Below are 18,312 nucleotides of genomic sequence, written 5' to 3' on the forward strand. Positions count from 1 at the left end.
TTAGATGGAGCACAAAATTATCTCTCGAAGTTCGACGAAGATTGGCTTGAAAGGATTAATTAATTCGATGATTTCTTCCGAGATTCGTGCACTATTTATAAGTGAGAAGATCGGGTCTTTGACTGGTCTAAAGCACTAACTGATATTTGAAAAATCCGGCGGGATATGCTCGACCGTTCTACGACTAGTCGAAGCTTTCCTACGACTGGTCGTAGGTCCTGAAAAACTTCACTGGAATTCGAGTCAAAGATTTTTGACTGGTCGTAGATGCAGTCGACATTGTTCCTACGACTAGTCGAACAAATTCCTAGACTGTCGAAGGCTAACAGATTTTATCCGAAATTTGTAACAAACTCACGATTGATCAAGGAATATCTTAGACTGGTCGAAGCAAGTCTAAGACTAGTCGAAGAAGACCTAGGACTAGTTGAAGAACAGACCAATCACATGTAAAATAAACATTCGGTTTATGTATCCGAAATGACCTACTTCTAAGGTCAACCTATAGTCAATCAAACCTCAAACATGAAGTAAAGGACATTGAAACATTCGGAACAAGTGACCTTGAAGAATGAGCCTTGAAGTCTTGATGTAGATCAATCTTGAAATCTTGATGTAGCTCAATCTTGAAAGGGTCTTGAGTTCTTTACCAACCGCCTTGTACTCTTCTTGAGCTTTGCTTGTTGTGAGCTTAGCTTGTTCATGAATGTTGATCCTTGAGAGAGCTTCACTTATGCAAGTTATATATAACATAACAGTGATTTTGGCACCACAAATTTGACAACAGACAGGGATAAAAACTATAGCACTTACAATCTTCCCCTTTGTCAAATTAGTGACAAAACACACATCCAAAATAAACTAAAGTAAAACAACTAGTTAATACCTGCAAATCAATATTCAATATGCAATATTCAACATGCAACCAGTTTCAACATTCAACAAGATCAACCATATACTCCCCCTGACTCCCCCTGAGTAACATAACCAATGCTACTCCTCTCACAATTACATTAAGAACAAACCATTCTCCCCCTTTTTGTCACAATATGACAAAGGAGAACTAAATAAAGGAAGTCATGAGAGGAAACATGAGGAAGTAAGAGAATATAGCAAAAGAGTCATAGAGATACTTAAGAAAGCATCACATATAATAAATATCCAGCATAAAACATAAATAGAATCCAACTTTAAATCAGCCAAGTGCAAAGTTATAAAGTTATTACAAACCAAAAGACACATATAAACTACTCAGAACCAGAACCAGATGACGGAGCAGGAATAGAGGAATCAAGTTAGTGCATGCCTTTGTTCAAGCGCCTAAGATATTTGCACATGTACTTGAATTGCAAATCATGAGCAACAGACATGTTTTCCAACTTTACATTTATATTCTCAACTTTACCCTCTAATGCACTCAGACGTGCATCAACATCAGATGGTACAAAATCTGGATCATTAGTTGAGTCAGAATCCAGTTCCTCAAAAATGTCATCCATATTAATGTCAACACCAGCTTCTTCAGGACCACCACCACCACCACCACCTTGTTCAGGAAGCAGATCCAACTTCATCTTATTAATATTTGTATTGTTGAAGATCAGATGATGGATTGGTGCTTCATCAACAGGCATATCGACTAACATATGAGTAGCCAATACAATCATAAAATAGGCAAAAGGAATGTCACTATGACCAGGATGGAGTCGAAACTGAAGAATGAAATGACAGATTAAGGATGGCAAACAAATCTGAGTACCATTGGAAATAGCATGGATAACACGAACCATAAACGAAGTCAAGTCAGATTTATTACCCGAACGAGGATACAGATTAGACACAAAGATTCTGTGGAGAATTCTGTATTTGGGTAACAAATACCTTGCGGGGAGCGCATTCCCTTTTTGAGTCCATTGAACATCCATGTTGCACAAGTCTCTAGTGAGCATGCGTTTTTCAGCCATTGAGGGTTTATCAGTTAAATTATGAATAGGAATACCCTCATCATTCACAGGAATTTCCATAAGGGCTAAAATTAAATGACGATCAACGTCAAAAGGCCCTTCTCTAGTAGAAATTTGAAAAGTTAAATTATCCTGTGAGAAAGCACTAATACATGTAAACATGAATTGGGCAATGGACCGGTATGCAGGCCTACCCCAATGCAATAAGTTAACCCAACCTACAGCTTCAAGCATAGGAAGGATGTCAAAATGTGCAATATGATTGACATCAACAGGATGTTCAACAATAACATTACGAGATCTAATGTCTCTAACATATGAAGGATCATCATTAGGAACAAGAAGATGATGCTTAGAGATAGCGGTCGATCTGGAGGAAGAAGAAGGACCACGTGAAGTAGTTTTTCTACCTCTAGAAGCCATTTGCAACAAGGATTTCAAGAAATTAAGAAGTTGCAAAGGATTGAGAAGTGGGTTTATATAAAACAGATTTTTCAAAATCCAAACCCCAAATCTCAATGATTTTCAAAATAGAAAGCTTCAAGAGAGAAGAAAACAATCTTGACACAAATCTGCAAGAAAAACAGGATTTGGAACACTAACCTTGGAGAACTTGAAGGATGGGTTCGACAAGTCGAAGTTCGACTCCAAGGAGAAGAAAGAAGAAATGAGGAAGAAAGTGAAAAATCCCCAATTTGAAGTGAAACCCGTGTTCCACGACTGGTCGTGGGTATCTACGACCGGTCATAGGACGACTGGTCGTGTATACTCACGACTGGTCGAAGAAACCCCAAAAATTCAAATTTCTTGCAAATTATACAAAATTTGGAATTTAATCTAGCAAATATATACACTATAATACAAGAAGGCATAAATTATCAATTTAAAATGCACATGCCAAGATCAAATTTCATCTTTTTGAACCTGCTTTTATCGAGAGGTTTTGTGAAAATGTCAGCTCGTTGATCTTCAGTAGGAATATATTCTAGAGATATAACTTTTTCTTCTACTAATTCCCTTATATAATAAAATCTAATGTCAATGTGCTTAGTACGAGAATGTAGAATAGGATTTTTTGAAATATTTATCGCACTGGAATTATCACAATGTAATAACATAGAATCCTGTTTAATTCCATAATCACTTAGCATTCGTTGCATCCAAACAAGCTGTGTACATGCATTACCAGCTGCGATATACTCAGCTTCAGCTGTTGAAAGTGATATAGAATTTTGTTTCTTACTAAACCAGGAAACTAGACAATTTCCAATGAAAAAACAACCACCACTGGTTGATTTTCTATCATCTAGATTACCAGCCCAGTCAGCATCCGAGTACCCAGCTAATTGGACATTAGTTTCATGAGGATACCAGAGACCAAGATTTACAGTACTTGCGACATATCTAATAATTCGCTTGACAGCAGTCAAGTGAGATTCTTTTGGATCAGATTGATATCTTGCGCAAATACCAACACTTAGAGAAATATCAGGTCTACTAGCAGTTAAATATAACAAACTACCAATCATACTCCGATAAAGTTTTGAGTCAACATTTTTACCATTAGAGTCCTTTGAGAGTTTCAGGGTAGTACTCATAGGAGTATCAAAATTCTTGCCATTCTCAAATCCAAATCTCTTGATTAGATTCAAAGCATACTTAGATTGAGAAATGAATATTCCTTCAGATTGTTGCTTTACTTGCAATCCAAGGAAATAAGTCAATTCCCCAACCATGCTCATTTCGAACTGTGATTTCATCAAATCTGCAAACTCAGTAGTCAAGTCAGTACAAGTTGATCCATAAATGATATCATCAACATAAATCTGCACCATTAAGATATGATCATTATGTTTCTTAACAAACAGAGTTTTATCAACAGATCCCATTTGAAAATTATGACTTAAAAGAAATTTCGTTAGTTTCTCATACCATGCCCTAGGAGCTTGTTTTAATCCATAAAGTGCCTTTTTAAGCCGATATACATGATCAGTATTTTTGGAATCTTCAAAACCCATTGGCTGTTAACATAGACTTCTTCATGTAAATTGCCATTTAAAAAAGCACTTTTCACATCCATCTGATAGATCTTTATCTTTCTAAAACATGCAATGGATATAAATAGTTTGATAGATTCAAGACGTGCTATTGGTGCAAAGGTTTCATCAAAATCAATCCCTTCAATATGAGTATAACCTTGTACCACTAGTCTAGCCTTGTTTCTAATTATATTTTTACACTCGTTAGACTTATTTTTGAAAATCCATTTTGTTCCAATGATGTGTTTATCTTTAGGTCTTGGTACGAGATACCAAACATCATTTCTTACGAATTGGTTGAGTTCTTCTTGCATCGCAACAATCCAGATCTCAGCCATAGCATCTTTTACGTTAGATGGTTCAATTTGGGATGTAAAACATACATAATTACATATATCCTCAAGTTGTCTATGTGTGCGAACACCGGTGAGAGGGTTTCCAAGAATTTATGTGGTTGGATGATCTTTAACAGTCCTCAACTCGAACAGTTTGATTCTATGAAGTATCGGGTTTATAAATGATTAGTAATTCATCATTATCTGAATTAAAAATTGGTGTGTTTAAGTGATCATCAATGACAACATTAATGGATTCTTGAATCACACCAGTCCTTTTGTTCAGGACCCTATAAGCTCGACTGTTTAAAGAATATCCTAGAAAAATACCTTCATCACTCTTCGTATCGAACTTTCCCAAATTTTCACGATCACGTAAAATATAGCACTTGCTGCCAAAAACTCGAAAGTATTTAACAGTAGGCTTTTTATTGAACCACAATTCGTAAGCCGTTTTATTATTATCTTTTCTAGTGTAGACTCGGTTAATAATATAGCAAGCTGTGTTGACTGCTTCAGCCCAAAGATTTTTAGAGAGCTTCATGCTATTCAACATGACATTAGCCATTTCTTGAAGCACCCTATTCTTTCTTTCTACAATTCCATTTTGTTGTGGAGTTTTGGGAGCAGAGAATTCATGTAAAATTCCTTGGTCGGTACAAAACTTCTCAAAATTGCTATTCTCAAATTCAGATCCATGATCACTACGAATTTTACTGATTTGAGAAGATTTTTCAGTTTGAATCCTTTTGAGAACTTTTCTTACTTCTTCAAGGGTTTCAGATTTGTCCCTTAAGAAGACTACCCACGTATATCTGGTAAAGTCATCAACTATTACCAGGATATACTTTTTCCCACCACGACTTTCTGTTCTAGTAGGTCCTATCAGATCCATGTGGAGAAGTTCGAGTGGTCTTGATGTGGTATTTGAATTCACCTTTTTGTGTGAGTTCTTTGTTTGTTTGCCTATCTGGCACTCACCACATATTTTATCTAATTTCTGAAGTTTGGGTAAACCTCTTACAAGTTCTCGTTTGCTCAATCGATATAAATTTCGATAATGTACATGTCCAAGACGTTTGTACCATAAATCAATCTCGTTTGTATGGACCATGTAACATGTTTGATTAGATGAGCTGGATTCACTAATAATATAGCAATTTTCAGACGTTCTACGTCCAGTTAATATTACAGAACCCTTATTGTTTAGTATTTCACAGCTTTGATTAGAAAACCGAACATTATGGTTATTATCACATATTTGTGATATACTAAGCAAGTTGTGCTTTAAGTCTTCAACGTATAAAACATTTTTAAACACCGGAAGATTAAAAAGTTGAACCGTACCTTGGCCTATAATCTTGCAGTTGCTACCATCACTAAATGTGACTGAACCATCAGTCATATCTTTCAGATCGGTGAATAAAGCTTTGTCACCTGTCATATGCCTGGAGCATCCACTATCTAGGTACCACTTTGAATGACTTGTTGCTTTGAAAGCAGTGTGAGCAACTAAGCAGGTGACTTTAGGAACCCATTTCATAACTGTTTTGGGTTTAGGAACATAGTTGGTCTTCTTTTGTGTACATTTGTAGGAATGACCTATAGAGTTAGATTTTAAGAGCTCCTTGAGTAAATTAACTATCTTTTCAGCTAGTGGATTTCATTTCTGATTAAAGTTGACATGGCTGTTTCTAGGTTTTTGAAAATTTTTTGAATTTTTAGAAAAATCTTGATAAGTATTTTTTCCTTTTGAGTTTGAGGACTCTCCTTTAACAAACATAGGAGTATACATTTGTTTAGGAGATAAATTTTTATCATAGCCCAACCCGGATCGATCGCCACATCTTCTAGATCCGGATAAAAGTTTCTCTAACTTTGGATCACCTTGGGCATATTTCCATGTGTCCTTTAAACTTAAAAGAGAAGATACTTCAGTTTTAAGTTTTTCAATTTCAGATTTTAAATCAACAATTAGTGAGTTTTTGAATTCTAAATCGCATTTTAATTTTTCAAAACAATCTAAAATTTGTGATTTTTCTAAGACAAGTGATTCAAAACAATTTTTGAGTTTAGAAAACTTTTCTTTTTGAAGTTTAATTTTGACAGCAATTTTACAACTTTCCTTGTATAGGGCATTGTAGGCGTCTTGAAGATCATCTTCATTTTCACATTCACTATTCAGATTTTCTTCACTTGTAGAGTCATTATCTGAAAATGTGAATTTGGCTAGAGTCATAAGAGCTTTAACCTCATTGCCCGACTTAGTTTCAGAATCTTCTGATTCAGAAGAACCTTCAGAATCAGATGATTCATCCCATGTAGCCAACATACCCTTCTTCTTGGGTTTATCCCTTTTAGGACATTTATTTGCTAAGTGCCCATAATCTTGACAGTTGTAACATTGACTATCTTTCAAAGATTTTTGAAATTTGGGTCTAAACTTCTTTTTATCATTTGATTTTTGAAAATCAACCCTTTTCTTGCTTTTGAAAATCTTGTAAAATTTTTTAGCTAAAAGAGCCATATCATCTTCTGAATCAGAATTTTCTTCTGAATTACATTTAGAAGATTTTAGTGCGATAGATTTTCCTTTAGGAGCTTTAAAGTTTAACTCGTAGGTTTGTAGTGAACCAACTAGTTCTTCTACCCTCATATTATCCGTATCACGAAGTTCCTGGATCGCGGTTACTTTAGAATTGAACCGTTCAGGAAGTGAGCGTAATATTTTTGCACACACTTTACTTTCTGGGATTTTATCGCCAAGACCCCATATTGAGTTTACAATGTCATTCAATCTAGTGTAAAAGTCCATAAACATTTCATTTTCCTCCATATGAATTTCTTCAAATCTGGTTTGAGGAGTTGGACTTTAGATTTTTGACAATTGTAGTACCCTCGTGTGTCATTTCTAATATATCCCAAGCTTGCTTTGCAGATCACAAGAAATGATTCTTTTGAACTCATCCGGTAATAGTGCGCAAGTAATTGCATTTAGTGCTTATAGCATTTGCACTACTCTCACTTTTCAAGGGTGGTCCATTGGTAATATGGTGTGACTTTCATTGATTTTGAACCATCAACCCCAAGAACTTCCATGATAGGAGGATTCCATTCACCACCGTGGCTTGCCACACATTTTCATCCATTGATTTGAGGAAGATCCTCATTCGGCTTTCCAATAGGCATAGTTGGAGCCATCAAAGGGTGGAGGCCTAGTGATCGAAAGGCTATCAAAATTTGACATCTTAAATAGCTTAAATCGTTAGCTCAGAATTAAATCCAAGAATTAAAAAGAGCTATTAGGCTTTGATACCACTTGAAAAGGCCAAGCTATATGTCCTAGAGGGGGTGAATAGGACAATGCCAAATAAAAACTTATAACAGCGGAATATAAAAGAATATGATAGCCAAAATAAATTATAATGCAAGAAAGTAAAATAACCTCAAAATTCAGATCTTGAGAGGTTGATACAAACGTTGTTCTAAGGACAACCTTACACCAAAAACCAGAGTTTATGGTAGGACAACCTTATTTCTAGAAAGATCTTTGTATCAAGTGTCAAACCGAAGAGGAATACAAAAATAAATACAAACGGAATTAAAATAAATTGCAATCACAAATGTATTGTTCTAGGGACAGCCATACACCATAAAAATGGCAAGGCAACCTTGCTGGAACAACTTTCAAAAGAAATAGAATATCAAGCGATAAAGGAATAGCAGAAAATAAATTCTAAACTATTACAACATTCTCACAATGCTTGAATTAAATGATTACAACATTCACCACCATACGTACATCCCACAAAAGAATAATTAAAAATTAGAAGAATAAATCAATCAAACACAAGGGTTTATAGTGGTTCGCCTGTGTGTTCACCAACTGTTAAACAACAGCCACACAAAAAGCTACTCCACTCCTAATATCCTCACACAGGGGATATTAGCGTTCACTAAAAATAGGTTTTCCCAGGTTCACCCAAAACCTTTACAATTGTGTCTTTGTATGTGGGCTTACACAATTAAAAAAACCCCACTTCTGAGTTTTCCTGGCTCTCCTCAGATAACCAATACAATAAGATTTTTCTGGCAAATCTTGAAAGAAACCAAAATAGAAAGGGATTTACAATTAAATGTAAAATACCTGATTATCTCCTTCGTTGTAGCAGCCCGGTAGAACCAAATCAAAGTAGATGATTGAATGTCCAAGTTCAATGTCCAGTACTCGATTACAATGGTTCTAATTCTAATAGATTTTAAATTAAACCAAATAGGGCTTGCCTTAATTGATTTTGATTCCAAAGAAAGGGAATAACAATTCCTCTTATCAAATCGGATTGGAATAAGAAACAAAATTAATTAAATAAAGCTAAGGAAAGAGAATATTAAATAAGCACACTTAGCTTAGATGGAGCACAATATTTCTCAGAAGTTCGACGAAGATTGACTTGAAAGGATTAATTAATTCGATGATTTCTTCGAGATTCGTGCACTATTTATAAGTGAGAAGATCGGGTCTTCGAGTCTAGAGAGCTCTTCGACTAGTTGAAGCACTAACAGATATTTAAAAATTCGGTGGGATATGCTCGACCGTTCTACGACTCGTCGAAGCTCTTCGACTAGTCGTAGGTCACCTACGACCGGTCGTAGGTCTCCTTCGACCGGTTGGTCCTGTGAAACTTCGCTGGAATTCGAGTCGCCGATTTTCGACTGGCCGTAGATGCAGTCGACCCTGTTCCGACGACTGGTCGAACAAATTCCTAGACTGGTCGAAGGCTAATAGATTTTATCCGGAATTTGTAACAAACTCACGACTGATCGAGGAATTTCTTAGACTGGTCGAAGCAAGTCTAGGACTAGTCGAAGAAGACCTAGGACTAGTCGAAGAATAGACCAATCACATGTAAAATAAACATTCGGTTTATGTATCTGAAATGACCTACTTCTAAGGTCAACCTAAGGTCAATCAAACCTCAATCATGAAGTAAAGGACATTGAAACATTAGGAACAAGTGACCTTGAAGTATCAGTCTTGAAGTCTTGATGTAGATCAATCTTGAAAGGGTCTTGATGTAGCTCAATCTTGAAAGGGTCTTGAGTTCTTTCAAGATTGATCCTTGTACTTGTGAGCTTTGCTTATTATGAGCTTAGCTTGTTCATGAATATTGATCCTTGAGAGAGCTTCACTTAAGCAAGTTATATATAACAGTGATTTTGGCACCACAAATTTGACAACAGACAGTCTATTGAATTTTGTGAGAGTATAAAAGATCCGAATGGAACCCCTCTCTTAATAAGCCATATCAAACCTGAATACTCTACTCCTATGACTGCCTCTTTAGACAATGCGGAAGCCACCGTATGCGTGCAGAATCCAGCAAGGGCCCTCCACCAGGAGTTGATGAACGAATGACTGAAAGGGTAAAAGCTCAAAGAACTTTGATGGAAGACTGTTGAAGCCTCTGAGAAGCTTTTGCTACTCTTGCTTATAACATGGCTCAAGCAACGGCTCCACCAATAATGGCCATTATGAATGAACCTGGACAACAACACGAGGGTTCGTTACCACATAGAGTGTCATCACATGGTTTTGCTCCCGCAACAAGAATCATGACACAAGAAGAAATGCGACAGATGGTTACAGAAATCGTTGGTGAACATGGACATACTGGGAGATTTTACTACAGAACTCCATATCATAAGGAAGTGGAAGATGTACCATTCCCAGCCAATTTTAAGCATCCAGATTTCCAAAAGATTAATGGAAATGGATCTTTGGAAGAACATCTGGTACATTTCATCACAAGAATGGGTAACTTCTCCACTGTTTCACAATATTGCTTGTGGCTATTTGGCTCTTCCTTGATAGGTAAAGCATTCTGATGGTATTTTAATCTGGCATCGAAATCGATAAGAACTTGGGAACAAATGTAAGATGCATTTATATCTAACTTTTTCTTGTCAGACCGCGACATTAGTATTGTAGAGTTAGCCTCAGTAAGACAGAAAATGAATCTGTGGAAAAGTTTATCAACATGTGGAAAACTTTGGGAGCTTTGTGTAGATAATTACCCGAAGAAAGAGAATAAGTAAATATGTGATTGAATTCTATAGAGCTAGGAATTACTTTTGGGCTCACAAGTGCTAACATTAGGACTTTTTGAGATCTTGCAACAAAGGCACATACATTAGAGCTGATGGCTAGGAAAATGTCAGCATTTCAAATCAGAATAGAGAGAAGGGGATCAAACAGATCAATGGTAAACACCGTTGATCGTAAAGAGAAAATAGGTACCTTTATAATAAACAAGAAACAAGGAAAAAAGAAGATTGAGGTTGTTATAAGGAATGTGTGAATGACAAACGATCTCGATCGTACGACTATCATAAAGAATACGATTTTGAGAAAGAAGACGTTATACTAACGATGGAACAATTATTGGCTGTCGGGACCATTCAATTACTTTAGCCCAGGCATCCATAAGAAGTGGAGATGACTAAGGAAAAGAAATATTGTCATTATCATCGTTATGTGAGACATTCAATGGAAAATTGCTTTACACTAAAGGACATGTTGCAAAGGATGATAAAACAAGGTGAGATAGTGATTAGAAAGAATGAGAAGCGAGACAAGAAAGTCACTGTGAATACGACATCTGCAAAAGATCTATCGAAGGCCTGGAAAGATAAAGGGTAGATTGTTGCAACAAGAGAATGGTCGGTTACAATAAATGTCACTAAAAATTCTTGTTATCATTCACATTTTGTTGAATCATCCTCTAAAGAAGTCAGTTTAAGTGATTTAGTTTCCATTCGCTAGAAAGAGGATGTGTCGGTAGAAGAATTTATTAATCGATGGAGAATAATGGGGGCATCGTGTTTACAGTTGGTAAAAGACGAAAGAGAACAAATCAAATTATATATAGAATGTATAAGACTACATATTGCATTAAGTCCTATCGGTTCAAATATACAGACGTTTCAACATCTGTTCGAGAAGGCTTGCAGTTTAGAAATGATCAGTGCGAAAGTGTCTGATTTTTATATAAGCCAATAGTCCCAAATTTTAAAGAGAAATTTGGCCAATACGATTGAAGAAGAGAGAAAAATGAGAAATTGACAAGATGGGCAAAGAAAATCTGATAAAAGAGACATGAAATTAAAGAAAGAATTCGGACAGTCCAAGAGCTATGAAAGGTATCCGTTCAAGGAAGATGATATACTTCCTATGTTGAACAAGCTGTTGGTAACAAAAAAGATCAAATTGCCATGGCCAAAACGTCCGAAGGAGATGAAGAAAATAAGTGAAAACAGTTACTGTTATTATCATCATTTCTTAGGACATCGAACTGAGAATTGCTTCAACCTAAAGGATATATTATAAGAAATGGTTGATAGTGGCGAAATAGTCATAAGGAAAGCGTATGATATAAGAGAGGAGATAAGAGCATACAAGACTGATTGAAGCAATTTTTCATATCTTCGTAATCAGGATGCAAAGTTATAAGACAAATATATTAACAAAACTAGGGGCAACTGTAATCTCAGATAATCCATACGTAATGATAAGGCATCAATATATTTGTCAAAATTCGATGCATCAAGATATATTGTCTCTGAAGATCATTGTGATTTTTATTACGAAGATTATCGGTACAATACTTCCTAATCAAAAGGGGGCAAGATAAGAAGAATAATGAAATAATATCAAAAGGGAGTGTCATGTATTCGTCCCCGAACATGAATGAATAAAAAGGTAGATTTTCAAGCATATCAAGTTCAAGCATATTATCGTCAGGCGCCGAAGATTATTGCCAAATCAATAATAGCCGGTATCACTATCGTCATTACCATCGCCATGTCACTAATGCGAAGACTATTCAATTATTGAAATTTATCGAAATTGATATTATCGCCAAGCTTATACATCATTCTAGCCATAAAATTTTTATAATATCATCAACAATAGCGATATATGAATTATCAGTTTGCTATCTTCAACAAAGCCCATACGGCCAACCATATATAAACATCATGATAGTGATGACAATTTATCATTTACAGCGGCGTAGTCAAGCCTATATGTCCAATTACGCATATGGATAAGACCTACCATTATCAGCAATATATAATATTATGTGGGCAATAGTGAGAAGCCAGTGGCCCTGAAAAGACTGTGTAGGCCATCATATGCTTAGACCCATGCAGACAGTGGATAAAGCCAATCACTACTAAAAGCCATAAGCGGCCAAGATTAGGAGGCTAATCACGCGTGAGACTAATGCTGTCACACCCCAAACTCAAAAACCGGGTTCACAAAATTCCCAATCGCCGAATCCGGCGCCAACAGCCTTCGTAGTACCCCATTCTCGACTCCCGGCACCCGTATACCAGATTTCGATCTTTGGATCCTACAAGGAGGATTTTCAGAATAAAATTTCATAAAAGAAGCATAACCACAAGCATAACCCACAATAATAACCACAACATCACCACATATCCACTATATCAAAAACTTTGAGAACAACACAAGAAGGGAAAATACTAGATAAATATTAGAAACTCCAGAAGCTCAGCTGCATGATTCAGCCTCAGCTTGATTGCGTCCTAGTGTCACCTGCACGCATCTATCAAGCATAAGCTTACAGAAAACTCAGATGGTGGTATAAGTGTGTGCGCAATATACGTGCCAAGTATGTAAAATCAGAGTAATGCGGAAATATGCTGGTATGTCCATGAATGTTATCAGCCGTACCAAGGCTATGCAATGCAAGGCCTACATGACCAATGCCATATGCAAGATACAACTCACACATACATATCTTCATGTGAATCCACATAACAATACAACTCATCTCTAGAACATCACTGGGGTCTAGTACACTCTACGTCAGCTTGCCACCCTATTTAAGCGCACAACTGGGTAACTGGAAGAGACTTCACTATCCTCCTGCCAATGTCGGCCTGACTCATCGATAGCGGACCCATTCCTCAAGCTGGTTAAACTCAGCCTGACATTACCGCTCACTCGGGCGGGTAAGGCCACACCCCTTCTAACTAACCACGACACAGTGGGCGACACAGCCTACTGGTATACAGCCCTCGTGCGCTCATGTATCTACTCGATCTCGATGTTGGAGCATCCTCTTGGTACCATAAGGTTTCTGGGACTTTCACCCAGGGACATACATAACGCCCTAATGCTAGTAATAAGTATTTCCAGTATCCAATCCTGCCAGCCATGCTATGCTTGCGAGGCCATAGCCCTGATATCGCTAGGGCATACAGTGATCTCATCACAGAAATGCAAGATACATGGGTTATACTATCCAGTCATGCATCTATCCTGCGTGTACCAGGTGCTCATGTAGGGCAATTTCATCTATCAGGGAGTCCCATAAATAATCTTCCCATTGGCATATGCTATGATCAATCACTCCTCATATCAAGCATATATATGATGTGCATGGCATAAATCATGAAGCTATACTAAGCATGATCTACGAAGATGATGTACTTTTCTCATATCAAGTATGGACCTAAGAACAAGGGATGGGCTTCCTCACCCGCTCCATCCCGTTGTAAACTAGGCTTCCTAAGGGGCCCGATAAGCAAAAGATGGGGTCTATGACCTTGGACAATTTTACAAGGCATGGTGGAAGCATAATTCATAGTGGGGGCCTAACGGTTTGGGTTAGCCTACTAAAGTTAGATGGGTAACACTAGGAGGGCCCAAATAGATGAGAATGGGCCTAACAATGGGCCCTATGGATGTTCACAATGTGGACATTTAACCACCATTGTCCATTAGAGTACGGCCCGCATGAAATCTAACTTATAACGTGGCCCATGGCCCGAATATTATTGAGAAAATAAATGGGCAACAAGCATATCATTACACACATCATAGTGGGCCTCAAGGAACGGCCCATGACTCACTCACATCAAGACGGGCTACTTGGGATAGCCCAACAATATAATGGTCATGTAACACATGCATCAAGGTTGGCTTCATGGGGCAGCCCATATGCCCCCAAATAAATAGCTAAGGTACTTTCAACATTCACTTTTGTGGGCCTTATAGGTCGGCCTAAAATTGAGTAAATTGAATGGCCAACAACACACATCAAAGCAAGCTTACAACCAGCCCACAAGGCCCAGCATAATGGATGGGCAACACTTACATTTAGAAAGGTACTAAGGCTGGGTGTCCAGCCCATCTGGGCCTGCCTGGAGGTCCAAAAATCTAGACAGCAAGGTCTAATAAATCAGATGGATAATGGGCTTATCAAGGCAAAAATGGGGCCCATAATCTTATAAAAAATATAAGCATGGTGTGAATACACAATACCCTCAATCTAGTGGGCCTTACAAGTTCAAATATTCAACTATATATAGCAAATTCTGGGCCCTTGCTGGATATCTAGCCCACCTAACTTCCTGGGCCTGCTAGGGTCCAGCAAGTAGGCAATATGGGTAGAATAATACTTCATCGTGGCCCTTAAGTATTACAGTGGGCCCCAACAGATGGAAGTCATGGGTACAACACATATAACAGGGTGGGCCTGCTGATGGACTGCAAGTCTAGCAGCGCCCAACCAGCTTAGACGGTCTTATGGGCATGGACAACCTGACATAAATGCATACAAGGTGGGCCCCACCTCTAGACCTCCCACCAAGGGGGTGGGCCATGTCTAGGTGGGCCAAACAAATGGAGGATGGTTGGATATAACACATCATGAAGGTGGGCCAGCAAAGGGGGAAATGGTCAGCCCCCTACTGGATGTTAGCCCAGTTGGGGCGTCCGACAGGTGGGTTGCTAGCCCAGCTATGGTGCCCAAAGATGGACAGCCTGGATATCCGTGGGTCCCAGTAAGGTGAGCCACAATGGAGGACAAGGGAAGCCATAAACACATACAACAAGGATAGAAAATACTGGACAACAAGTTGCTGAAAAAAATGGTTGGCCCTGATTTGTTCTTCTGCTAGAGTGGGCCCAGAGCTGCCTAATTAGGGGGAAATGGGTCGATAATATATACCCATAAATGCACAACAAGGCGGGGTCCACATGAGTGGCCCCGCATTCCCAAAACAAAACTGAAATTTGTTTTCCCCTGCATGCATGACTACTAGACGGTCTAGAAATTTGGACCATCTAGGCCTACTAGGGTTGCTCCATGGGCATTCCAACAAGGGTGGATGGTGTGGGCTTCATCAAACAACAAGTTGGGGTCCACACACCAAAGGACCACCCAATAACAAAGAGAAAATTAAGCTGAAAAAATATATATATTTACCCCTTCCAGATGGCCAGAAAGTGAGCTTGGAAAAATGGACAGCAAGGTGTTGCTGCTCATTACAGCCCATGAAACTTGTTGGATGCTTGATATTCATCACATGCAGTATGATATGACCTACCTGAGTATGCCATAGGGACCCCAAACCAGGTTGCTAATAGCATTTCTCCTTGCATGCCAAAATGGACAGCAAGGTGGGCTGTCCTACTTCCAGAAAATGGACAGCAAGGGTGTCCCACCTTGTTAGATGGCTTGGGTGAGCTGAGCTCACCAGGTAGGCCATATCTATTAAGGGGAAAAGAAGAGGAAAGGAGAGAGAATGAGAGAGAGGAGAGAGAGAGAGAGAGAGAGAGAGAGAGAGAGAGAGATACATGGCTATGGGAGGGAGCACAGCCACTATGAGCCCCTCCAAACAATCCAAACCATACATCAATGGGTTCCATGCATGCATGGACCATAAATCTGAAAATCTGAGGTGGGGATGTCATCCTCACCATAAAATCTAGGGTCTAGATGACCCATCAATCGTATGGATTCAATTAAAACATCATAACGGGGTCAGTGGAGAATGGCCCCATCATGGCTTTTGCATGCAATAAGGGTGGGGCATTGGCCACATCTTAGGGGTCAAGTAGGATCTCCACCATTGATTGGTGGGTCCTACATGCCCCCATACAAGAAAAATCAAAGATCTAAGGAAGAAAACAAAAGATCTACTCCTAAAATGACACCCACCTATGATCTTCTTCTCCTTCTACCACCCTTAGGTTCTTATGCTTTAAAGAAAGGGTTTTAATGGTGGTGACAAGTGTGGGACGGTTAGATAGGGATGTCTTGATCTTGCAATGGGGCTGGAAAATTGAGCTCTCATGGACGTTTGGGGATCGCTAGTAAGGGAAGAATGAAAGGAAAGAGCGAGGGAGAGAGGTAAGAAAGAGAGGTGTAGCTAGCTAGGATAGGCAATCATTGCACATGGGGAAGAGAATAGCATGCCTAGCATGATTACAAGCATGCTTGCTAGGCTAGGGGTCGCAATGGCATAGGTCTCTGGTTGAGTCGGCTCGGGTTCACGGGACGCAACTCAGGGTCACTTGCAAACGCTATCTATAGGTCACGAGTCGCCGAAATTCGACGGAGAGGATTGCGATATCCTAAGTAATGGAATAGTACTAGGACATAGGCCTGACAGCTCACCCCTCCTAATAAAAATTCTGTCTTCAAAATTTACACTACCCCATGAACAAAATAAGAAGGAAGAGAAAACATAGCATCGCATAAACATATATATCAAAGATAAAATACAAGGTACAATCAATCTACAAAAAGATAGGGATAACGCTCTCTAATCTCAGCCTCGCACTCCCAAGATACTTCCTGGACACTATGTTGACCTAACAACACTTTCACCAAAGGAATGACCTTGGTTCACAGGACCTGCTCCTTCTGATCAAGGATGCAAACTGACTGTTAAATGTATGAAGCATCCTCATAGACCTCGAGTGGCTGTCAATCAATCATGGGAATGGTGTTTAACCCACACTTCCACAACATAGAAACATGAAAAATATTGTGGACGCTAGACAACTAAGGTGGTAAGGCAAGTCTATAGGCCACAGCGCCAACAGGCCCAATGATCTCAAAAGGTCTAATAAATCTCAGGGCGAGCTTGCCCTTCGCTCCAAATCAAACTACACCCTTCATGGGTGAGACCTTGAGATACACTCGGTCCCCTACTGTAAACTCCAAGGGACGATGCCAACATCAACAAAACTCTCTGCCGGCTCTAAGCTGTGAGCATCCTCTACCTGATGATATCGATAACCTCTGATGTCTACTACACAAGCTTGGGGCCTAGGAGATGATGCTCTCCAACCTCGGCCCAACAACTAGGAGATCTACATGGTCGGCCATAGAAGGCCTCAAAGGGAGTCATACTAATAGTCACCTGATAGCTGTTATTATATGCAAACTTTGCCAGGCGCAAATGATCATCTCAGCTACCCGAGAAGTCAATCATGTAAGCTCTGAGCATATCTTCCAGGATATGGTTGACCCTCTCGGTCTGTCTATCGGTCTATGGATGATACATAGTGCTGAACTGAAAGGCAGACCCCATCGCCTTCTAAAAGCTCCTCCAAAATCGAGATGTGAACCTCGGGTTTTCGTTGGAAGCAATCAAAGTCGAAACACCATTCAATCTCACAACTTCATCAATAAACAATCTAGCAAGCCAGTCCACGACAACCTAGATGGCATCATGACTGCGTTGAGTCCTCGATAAGCCCATAATGAAATCTGTGCATACGTGCTCCCACTTCCACATTAGGATGCTCAACGACTGCAATGGACCTGGGGGTCTCTGATGATCGGCCTTGACATGCTGGCAGGTGTCCCACTCGGCCACAAAACTGGTGATCTAGCTCTTTATCCCCGTCCAAAAATATTGTCGCCTCATATCGCGATACATCTTCATTGAGCCAGGGTGGATAAAAAACCTCGATCGAGGTGCATCAGTCATAGGATCTCAGCGTAACTCTGGAACATCCGGGAGACATAATCGACCTCTGAAATGAAGTCTCCCATCAGAACCAATCTGCCAATTTGACTGACTCTCAGATGCCGCCTTTACTCGATAACTTTGAAGTGACTCATCCATCTGGTGAGCCTCGATCAC

The sequence above is a fragment of the Magnolia sinica genome, chromosome 8 (assembly GCF_029962835.1).
Source record: "Magnolia sinica isolate HGM2019 chromosome 8, MsV1, whole genome shotgun sequence".
Taxonomy (NCBI): domain Eukaryota; kingdom Viridiplantae; phylum Streptophyta; class Magnoliopsida; order Magnoliales; family Magnoliaceae; genus Magnolia; species Magnolia sinica.